This window comes from Aulonocara sp. 'chitande type north' Nkhata Bay, linkage group LG3 (assembly GCF_057382095.1).
Source record: "Aulonocara sp. 'chitande type north' Nkhata Bay isolate Kocher_YH1m ecotype deep benthic linkage group LG3, A_spYH_male_GT1.1, whole genome shotgun sequence".
NCBI classification, from domain to species: domain Eukaryota; kingdom Metazoa; phylum Chordata; class Actinopteri; order Cichliformes; family Cichlidae; genus Aulonocara; species Aulonocara sp. 'chitande type north' Nkhata Bay.
In genome coordinates, this window is record NC_141346.1 from 10,947,078 (window position 1) to 10,958,255 (window position 11,178).

Sequence of the window (11,178 nt, forward strand, 5' to 3'; positions counted from 1 at the left end):
GTGATTCATGTTTCTATTTGATGTGTAAATGGAGATGATTTAGTTTGCTGGGATATGGACTGACATGTGTTGAATGGGAGGAGCAGTTTGTTGTTGTCTTCTTGTCTGTTTATGACAACAATAAATATGTTGTTGAAACAATGATTCATGTTTAACTCCATATATGAAATGTTTCTGATCTTTGAATTCTGTTTGATTAAAGACTTTCTTCATGACACAAATGAGATTTCAGTGTATTAATAGAACTAAATAAGCTCAGAGTTGAAAGGCTGGAGTATTATGTACGTGCTTCACTGTCAGGATCTTCAGGGGGATTCAAAGGGAAACATCAAACTGCTGTAATGAGATAAACTAGTTGGGCTGAACACACTTATCTGTAGTTTGTCTCCATCCAGGATCATCAGAATATAATGAACATGTGTGAAGAGCCACAAAATGCTGCTGCCCTCTCAGCATGATGAGCTCCAGCCTTTGTTAGCAGGACAACAGGAAACATGAGACAACTTTCAGAGACAGTAACCAACTGTGGCCACAAGATGGCAGCAGCTGATCTGAGATCCTTTATTGGACAGAAGGACTCTGCTCTGTGACGTCATCAGAGAGACGGCCTTCACTCTGATAGATCTGACGTCATGTCTGCACTGCGATGATGAAAGCTGATAAACACATTGTTATTGATCCATGAAATCACCTCTGTCCTCTCAAGTGTAGCTGTTTACAGAGCTGAAGAAGTCCTTCATCATCAAAACAGACAAACATGTATTTCCTGTATTAAGTGACGTCATCCTCACTCTGACCTCTTACATACATTCTGTTCAGTTTTCCTGCTGTAAGAAATAAAGTGTGTGAAAATAGAAATGCAGGGAAACATCCATTAATCACAGCTGAGCCGTTTGTTTCTGACTCACATTCAATGAGGCTTCAGGTGTAAATACCTCAGAAGTGTTTGTGAGTTCAGTAGAAGCAGACCCAGTCGACCATCATGGCCTCCACAGCACTACACAATGCAACAGAAAGGCCTTCATCATCTGCTGAACCACCTCTGAACCACGACGCTCTCCCTGCATCTAAAAGCTGTTAGTCAGGATGAGATGCTGCTGTGATCGCTCACAATTTACCTGTGAGACCTTTGTAAATATTGTCTTTGTTTCTGGAGGAAACACCTTTAGTCTGTTTGTATTTGGAGTGCAGATCTGGGCGTCCATCACTTTAACCTGCACACGTTTAGTTATTGAGTGTAGTTGATGTTTGGCAGCATTTTATAAGTGACAGTTCATGAACGGTGAAGGAACAGAGGACGCCTGACCATCCTACCTGTGTCAGTAAGAAGACTTTCATCACAACTTCACAACTTAACACAACTGAAACCTGAATTCAGTGTTGCATAGTTTACTAACAGTGTGTGCTGACACTGAAGTTAGCAGTTTGTTTCCTAAGAGCTGCTGGGACAAACCACAGTGACCGGCTACAGAGTTTAGTTAAGGTGGTTCTAACATGTGACCTGTTGAATTATTTACAGGGATTTATTTTTCATTTAAAGCATCATTTGTGAAGTTTTTATGAAGTTTACTTCTTTTATGTTCTTTGTGTAACGTTTAGATTTTCTTCTCTGGTGTTTTAACTCTTCAGGTTTCCTGTAACAGAGATGTAAACCACCGTTTTCTGATGCTGCTGCACTGTGACATAAACACGGCCACTTTATTAGGCACACCTTGCTGGCTGCAGGTTATAACCCCTGCTGGAAACATCCCCTTATTGGATCCTTATTGCCATGACAGCACCACACAGCTGCTCCAGATGCTGCAGGATGCTGGTCAGGGCTCTAACAGTGAAACTTTACTGAAAGTAAGAAACCTGAGAGGAAATAAACTTTGACTTTAGTAAGCTGAGCTCTGAAGCTGTGATGGAGCTCAGTCGGTGTGAAGGCGGCTGCTGTGTAACAAACGTTTGTCTGAGGTGCTGCGACTGATCGTGGTCATGTTTATTTAAAGAAGTCGGTGATGAAGCAGGCTGTGCAGTCCGAGCTCTTCATCAGTTAACAGTCCTCCAGAGCTGCTGCAGGGAGCTGACTGTCCTCCAGGTGGCGCTAAGTGAACAAAGTCCAAAGAAATAAACTTGGACTGTTTTTTGAAGCCTAAATAAAATGTGAATAAACTTTATAGATACATTTGAAACCAGCTACTCTGTGACTTTACACACTCACACAGTAACAGAGCTGATTCCTGATTGGAGCAGCACAGAGTTAGACTTCTTTTCTGGCTGTGGATTGGTTCGTCAGGATTTCCCCCTTTACAGGTTTAAAAACAATCTCTGTTTCTACATTTTTTGACCTCCTTCTTGTGTCTAAAGGTGAAGCAGCACCAGCCTCCTCTGATCCTCATGTTGTAGCTCTGTGTGTCCAGCAGGGGGCAGAACACCTCCAAACTGTGCCAGCAGCTCTCACTGTGAGCTCAGACGTTTGTGGACACTCAGTTTGTTTGAACATAGTAAATAATCAGAGCTTCTCAGACTGTTTATGGGGACACCACCTGCCCGAGGGTGTACTGTGTCAGAGAGGTGGTGTATGGTGCTGGGTGTAGTCTCTCTGCTGGTTCACAGTTTTTACTGAGGAGCTGTGTTCATGTCAGGAAGGTTTCGTCTGATCACTGTGGTGCAGTTTGGTTTACTCTGTTTCTGAGTGTTTGTAGGATCAGTCTCTGCAGGTCACCTGATACCTGGCAGTGAAGTGTTTATGAATCAGCTCCGTCAGATTTAATCCAACAGAATAACATGTAAAACACTCCAGGGCTTTTACTCTGAAACTTTCTCCAGAGCTGTCTGGAGTTTTCTTACATTAAAATATTCTGGGATTACCAGACTGTCCACATCATGTGTCCTAAAAAACTTTCATCCACAAATATACCCTGACATTAAACCCAAATAGATCTGAGAGCGAGTCATTAGTATCAGTACTGTGTGTGTGTGTGTGTGTGTGTGTGTGTGTGTGTGTGTGTGAGAGAGAGAGATATTCAGGTAACTTACTGGGTTACTGCACATGCTCACACCTTTTCAGCACAACAGGTGCAGTTTGGTGTTTTACTGCCTCCTGCTGGAACAATGATGGCAGCTCTCAAGACTTTATTGGTTATTGTCATTTCGTGTTACACAGCCTGAAACGAAATACTGTTCCTCAGCAGCCTCTACAGTGCAATAACCAATATATTTTAAAAAGAATAAATACAGTTTAAAGGGAATAAGTTTAAAAAAGAGCAGCAAAAAAGGCATAAATAGCTTAAAATCTAAGTTCTAAAAAAACCTCCAGTTTTTATTAATATTTTATTATTTATCAAATTATTATAAACTAAAAATATTTTTTACGTGATAAACGACTTCAGTGCTTCGTCCATGACCTCCTGAAGGTAAAGGGCCCAAAGAGCCAATCAGCAGCTCTGAAACAGGAAATATGACTCATGGAGAAGTTCACAACAGTTTCAGCTGCCAATTGTACTCATCACCATGGAGACTGTCTCCATGGTGGAGGCAGAGTGACAGTGTTGTAGATGCTGCATTTTGAAGCCTCAGTGTTTATGTTGTGCCCTTAAACAGGGGAAATAGTGAGGAGAGGTGAAAGAGCGGCACAGACACGCAGCTCTCACTCTCACTCGTCTGTATTGAGTGAAGGAGGAAGCGCGCGAACCCACCTACTGGAGCCCTGAGGCATTAACAATGGATCGACGCACAATCAACCCAGGCAAAACTTTCACTACTTATCTCCCTCTATATTCCCACTGCATATTCTATTCGAAAACAGTCAAAGCAACAAATAAAACATTAATAAGGGCATGACATGAAATGTAAGGAACAGAGATGTACAACTTCAAAACTAATCAAATTTATGATCCACCACATTTATATTTTTGTTCACAGCCATGTAGACAGAGAGGCAGAGAGAGACAGTGCTGTCACTGAGCTACATGTGTCAGAGCTCAGATGAGGCCCACACATGTGTGTTATCTGTTGTTGCTACACACAGTTAAGATATGGAACATGTGAACATGAGACATATGAAGAGACTGAACAGATAAAATGTCCTTTATATCCATCAGTGACTTTTTATTCTTTTAAACTTGTGCTGCTTCTTTTTGACTCGAGTTAGTGTGACACTGATGGAGCTTCTTGCTGCAGTGTGTTTGGGTTTGGCTGATAACACTGGTCATGCATGTTTCCTTCATGCTCTGTGGTAAAAGTGCATCAGTCTGCAGCTCTGTGGCCGCCCTTCTTCTTTTTCTCAGAAACATCCTGATTTCTTTGTTCTCACTGTTTTGCAGAGGTGTTAAGATTAAAAAATAAAAACTGTGAAAAGTTGCTGCTATTTATAAAAATGTAATGCCACTTTCTGTTTTGGAGAAAGGACAGTTAAAAAAAGACGTGTGTTGTTTTAAGCAGTGATGAGAATAATGAAGATGTGATGAGAGAGCAACACAAAAGTATAAGTACAGGGATGATGCTCTTTACAGGAAGGGTCAGAGCAGACTCTACCTGCTGAGGCGGCTGAGGTCATTTGGAGTCCAGGGAGCGCTTTTAAAGACCTTCTATGACTCTGTGGTGGCATCTGTCATTTTTTACAGTGTGGTATGTTGGAGCAGCAGTTTATCTCCCGCCCCATGCATGTAGATGTTGCTGAACTGCAGAGCTGCTTCAGTGACAGACTGCTGCATCCTCGATGCATGAAGGAGCGTTTCCACAGGTCCTTCCTCCCTGCAGCTGTCAGACTGTACAATCTGAACTGCTCCCAACAAACACAGATGTTTACATCAGCGCTGTATCGTGCACTGTTTTATCAACCGATTCACACTACAACCAGGGTTGCCTCTTATCTGTATTTAATTTTATTTAATTTAACAACAGTATGGTACTCAGTTTTTGGTAACCATTGTCCTTCATGTAAATATGTAAGAATTGTGTATGTTTCTGTTCTGTGTCATGTGTACTGTTTGTTTGTATATGTGTTTTCTTGCTGCTGTTACACCCAAGTTTCCCCTTGTGGGACAATTAAATTGATATAACAACACTCGTGGTAAAGTTGTGGACTGGAAGAATACCTGACCAAGATTATCTTGCAATGTTTTGCAGCCGCCAGTCAAGCCGGTAGATAAATGTCTGTGATTGTCGCATTTGGCTGTGTGGCTGGCAGGAGGACCCAAATGCAGGACTCTCATATGGGAATTTAACTGAAAAGGCAGCTTTATTGTAGGACCACAACGAGAGAACACACAGCATAATGAGGGTATGATGCAACACAGAGCAAGGAAAACACGGGGCTTAAATACATTGAGGGATTACAAGGGAATTTGACACAGGAGGAAAGCACAGCTGGAAATAATCAAACATTACAAGACAAAGGGAACCAAAACTGGAACTATCAAAGTAAAACAGGAAACATGAGACATTCACAAAAACTGAATGAATATGACACATGGAAAACAGGGAAGACACAGTAACTTAAACTAGAAGCAAGAACAACAAATACAACAACAAGAGAATTATAACAAAAAATAAAAAATAACCAAGAAAGATAAATTAAACACAAAACACTGGGTAACCCAGGACCATGACAGTGATATGGTGTACAAAAATGTAAAGTTTGTTTACAGAAAGATGGTGCTGGACATCTTATCCAGATTCCATTTGTTTAACATGTTCGATTTAATTTATTTATTTTGTTGTTTATTCTATTTGTTTATGTACAGCACTTTATGAACCCTGGTTTTATGTTAAAGTGATTTATAAATAAAGGTGGTATGTTATAGTATGGTATCTACCCTTGCCAAATGGCCAGTTGTTTTATCTGCCAGGCACATCTGGTAATTTGGGACATAAAGATAAATATGAGAGTGAAGGCTCCCTGTGTGGCCAAAAGGGGGATACTTTCTTTGAATGTCCCAAATCTTATTCCAACATGACCAAGAATATTTAGCAGCCCTCCTCTGCTTCTGTGACGACTGGTTTATGACAACAACCTGCCACAACCAGCTGTGGAACAACAGCCTTCAGCTCAATCTGAAACTCCTACAGTAGCTGAACCTCAAGTGTCAGTAAACCTGGGAATCCAGAAGACTCCAGCCACAACAGAAGAGTTTGCCGAAGATAACATCTCTGAGGAAAATAAGGAAGAACATCATGTGTCGGACTCTCAGCATAATGAACATTATGAGAGAATTCAGGAAGAACAAGTTGATAGTTATACTGCACAAAGTCCCGTTGATGTTTGAGAACGATGGTGAGAACAACAGTAATGAAGATATAAATAAACATGGGGCTGACAATGAGGGCACATCAGATTGCTATGAAAGTGTCAGGGACAGTCCACTGACATATCATCCCTTTCTAGAAAGTCTACAACCTGTTACGCTGGTACATCAGCTGAAGTAGATTCCCAGCACACAGTTTTTATGAAAAGAATCATCCTGCTATGGAGGAGCTTGTTAATGATCTTCCCAACAGGAGCAGAAAGAGGTGTGTTTCCACCACATCCTACAGCCAATATTGGCAGCTTGCTGTAGGGTAGGGACTCGCCTCATTTGATGAGGCACATGATCAATAGTGGTTCAACGACCCAAAGAACAACTTCCACTAAGGTTTAAATACCTGGGATACTCTACTAATTGGTCTGAGAACTCAAGAAGCTTCTTGGATCAAAAGTCTTTAAGAAAGGTAAAGAAGTCCAGTCGCTTTTCTTTCCAAACTCCTCAGATTATGCTGCTAATAGATAACTAATAGATACATTGTTAGACTATATCATTCATTACATTTTTAATGGGGCAATGAGTGATCAGCAGTGATGGGAATAACGGCGTTACAAGCACCGGCGTTAATAACGACGTTACTTTTTCAGTAATGAGTAATCTAACTAATTACTATTCCTATTGTTGCAATGCCATTACCATTAACATTACGAACAAGAAAAAGAACAAAGAACAAGAAACTGCAGTGCGGTCACGTTACTATTTTTCAACAAACAGACACTTGAAGCTGTGTTCAGATTACTGCACCTTATATCAGTTGCACAGAAGTAGCTGTCTACGTAAGTAGACAGGTAATCACTTTCTGGCAGATGAACACTTTTTGTCACAACACCTGGAGTTAAGGGGGCAAAACAATCGCATGAGTGCTGCTGTTTGACTGAGGAAGAATAAAGTAGTCGTGACCACTTCAAGAGAACAAAGCAACAAGGTGATATAAACCAGGTTTTTAAATTGTGTTCATAGGCAACGTGTCGACTAATCAAAAAATGATATGGCAACATGACATTTGGTTCTTTAGGAAGAGGGCGAAGTTTTAGGAGTGACAGCAAGAGAGAAAGAAAGAGCGGAAAAAAGAGAGAGAGGGCGCGAGTTTTGAGATGTGAGAGATTTGTGACGTTTAGTGTGTTTGGAGTGTGTAGTTTGTGGATCTTACAGTAAAAATATAACTTTTTTTACTCTGAGTTTATGTATTTTGTCTGCTTTTAAAGCAATTGTGTTAATACAGTATGTCAAAATGAAAACATGACTGTAAATTCAGACATGTGAGGTTGTGCTGAAAAGAATGACACCAAACAAATAAGTAAATAGTTTTAAAGGTGAAATGTGGAGGTAAAATTAAAAGTAGTCAAAAATGGTCAATTATACCCTGGACACCAGAGGGTTCAACATTTTTTATTAAGTAATGCAATAGTTACTTTTCCTAGTAATTAATTACTTTTAGAATCTTGTAACTCAGTTACTAGGTTAATTTTCTGAAGAATTAATTAGTAACTATAATTAATTACTTTTTCAAAGTAACTTGCCCCACACTGGTGATCAGTAATTCATTTAAAAAGTAATCTATTTAGCAAGTAATCACAACTGTCTAAATGTAACCAACTTTCATAGGTTTTAATATCCTGATGTTGACAGTTGAAGCAAAACAATAAAATAATAACTACACATGTTATGTGTTAGTCTTTAATACAGCTCTCCAACACACACACAGCAAATAAATAATCAGTCACTTTGATTTTTTAAAATCAAATTTATCAATTATTATTTTACTAATAGATTTGCAAATCGTTACATAAAAATATTATTAACTGCTTTTAGAAGTAGAAATGATTTATCAGGTTTTAGATATTTAAGATAACTAGATTGAATTAATGCACATTTTAAAACATCAGAAGCTGGTGGATAATAGAAGACAACTTAAGGAAGCGTTTCCCTTTTTACATGGTGAAAAGAAGATGACCACTGAAGGTGGAATGGTGAAAATGATTGTCATATATTTTAAAACTAACCCAGAGACATAAAAACACCTGATCTCCAGTCTCTAGACGCAGTGAGGCTCCATTAGAAGCTGTTCCGAAATGTGAGGCCTGACGCTCCCACGCTGAAAAAATGCGTTCTCCATTCTTAAACAACACAACAGCTACACCATAAACAGGATCTCCAGGTCCACATACTTACCACTCAAAGTGGTAGGCTCCTCTCACTGGTGCAGTGAAAATACCTGTGGGACATTTGTTAAGTGGAAAATCAGATGTTCGAACATCGTGAACATCAGTCTGACATCAACATAGCTGAGAAGTGACATTCAGTCTTATTACCTGTGTGTGGGTTGTAGGCATTTCCAATGTTTGTGACAAGATGTTTAAAGACAAGCGTAGTGTGTGTGTTAAATGGGCCAGTAATTCCACCACCTTCAGCCAGTAAAGAAGCTGAAAAAGCCACCTGTTTGACTAAGAAAGAGAGAAATGTCATAAATTTAAAATTTTTGCTGCGGTGTCCCCCCCTCCCCAAAAGACGAAATGAAAAAGTTTTAGTGAAAGCATTTGATAGATTTCATTCTTACAGAAGCCAAAACCAACTAAGAACAGCTGCAGTGTGGTAGCTGTCCACAGACAATTTGGAGGAGGAGTGCTGAGATAAATACATTTAAAAAAAAGGTTGTAGATATGTTTTGCCACACAGTGTGTAGCAGTCTTCTTGGTAACTGGATTGCAGCCTTAATACACAAAAAAATACACAGATATTTTAAGATGAAAATAATCAGAGCCATGCTGACTTCATCACATTACCTAGTAGCTGTTGATTAAGATTTTCAATTGCAGTCCTCTGCTTATCCACTTCCTCCAACTTTGCTGCATTGTCTGAAAAAGAAAGTTTAAAAAATAACATTCTCTAAAAATGTATAAATACCTTGTGTGTGTGTTAGGAGTTTTAATTATTGTTCTAACTACAGAGTGCTACTGAGGATATCGTCGGGTGGTGGAAGAAATAGTTCGAGGACCTCCTTAATCCCACTGACATGTGGGATTGAGGGAGATGAGTCTGTGGACAAGGAGGATGGCTCGTCTATCACCGGGGGCGGGGTCACTGAGGCAGTTACACAGCTCCTTGGTGGCAAGGCCCCTGGGGTGCATGAGGTTCGTCCTGAGTTCTTGAAGGGTCTGAATGTTGTTGAGCTGTCTTGGTTGACATGTGTCTAAAATGTTGACCTTCAACAGGTCCTGGCATCCAGCTCCCACTGGAGCAGTATGCAGCCATGGTCCTCAGTGGAAAAGGGTAGAGTGCCCACTCCGTGTCAGGGACGTGTTCCTGCACAAAGTGGAGGAGTTTAACTATCTCAGGATCTTGTTTAAGAGTGAGGAGAGTGGGAGATCAACAGACAGATTGGTGCTGTGGCTGCAGTGATGTGGACACTGTACCGGTCCATCATGGTGAAGAGACAGCTGAGTGAAAAAGTAAAGCTCTTTCCTATCCAACACGTTGCAACACGTTCTCACTCCCAAAGCGTAACATTTTACGCTAGGTGACAAATCGTCAACATATTACGTTTTCGGCTACCCACAACGTTCCTAAATGACGACCTCGGAAAAAAGAGGAAATATGAGAACCGTCTGGACTCCATCTACAACGTTTTCACTCTTTTTCTTCAAATCGCTTAGAAACACGTTATTTAACATCATTATAGTCCTGGTTAAGGTCAGGAATAAGGTTATGGTCAGGGCTAGGGATAAGGTCAGGTTTACGGCTGGAATACAGGGCTGGAACGTCTGTTACCGCGGGAGCGTCATTGCACTGGATTCCAGCCATAACCCGCCGCGCACCATAAGAACGCCGAAGGTCTCCTTTCGCGTTCCTCAGGAACGCCGCGGGACGTGACAAAACGTCGACATGTTACGCCTCGGGAGTGAGAACGGGCTGTCCTATCAGTTTGTCCCCACCTTCGCCTACGGTCACGAGCTTTGGGTAATAACCAAAAGAATCAGATTCTGGATAAAAACAGTGGAAAAGAGCTTTCTCAAGCCTGGGAATGCCTTGGTGTTCCCCCGGATGAGCTGCAGGTGGGGGCCGGGGAGGGGAATGTCTAGGCTTCTGTGCTTAAGCTGCCGCCCCTGCGACCCAGCCTTGGATAAGTGGAAGATGTATGGTTGGGTTGAAACTACCCTTAGATAAATTATACTTTGCACATATTAGTACATATTACATTTTCCCCACTGAACCCATAAAAAGCACAAATTTTGATGATTTCATATACTTTAACCTATAATTATTAATCTCACACATTGGAATAAATGAACTCTAACAAATAATAATGAATCACTAATATTCTGTTATACAATGAAACATGTGTACATACAGTACCTTGTTGTTGCTGTTTAAGTTTGTCAATTTCAGACCTCTGTCTCTGAAGTTCAACGTTCTGCATTTCCAGGTCTTTCAGTTTTGCGACATGGTCTGACAGAAAAGAACATAAATAACTCAATATGAATTTTATTTATCTGCATCATTTGAATCTTTTCATTTTTAGTAGGTTAGATTATTGAATAAATAATGAATAAATAATAAAAATAAAAAAATTAATGAGAAACGTTAGTGATAGATTCATGAAGTGACATTGATATCTCTGTAACAGGGGCTCATATGAAGGTTTCCTCATGCTGTCATTTTTCTCACTACCTGACATCATACTCTACCTTTATTCTCTTGTTTTAAGGTCCTGATTTCCACTTTCTGTTCAGCCACTGAGGCAGTCAGCTCTCTGAGCACAGCATGGATTTCCTGTGGACAGGGTTGTTGGTTTGAAATCTGCTGGTCAAGAATTTCATTATCTGCCTCTGTCTGATTTGTGGAAACAGAGCAGACCAGAAGCAACAGCGAGAAAAACAGCGTGATCTCCATT

At 40.4% G+C, this 11,178-nt stretch overlaps 1 pseudogene; it reads right to left on the reverse strand.

Moving 5' to 3' along the window:
* Positions 1-8,218: 8,218 nt before the first annotated feature.
* Positions 8,219-11,178, reverse strand: LOC147333935 (complement C1q-like protein 2; annotated as a pseudogene).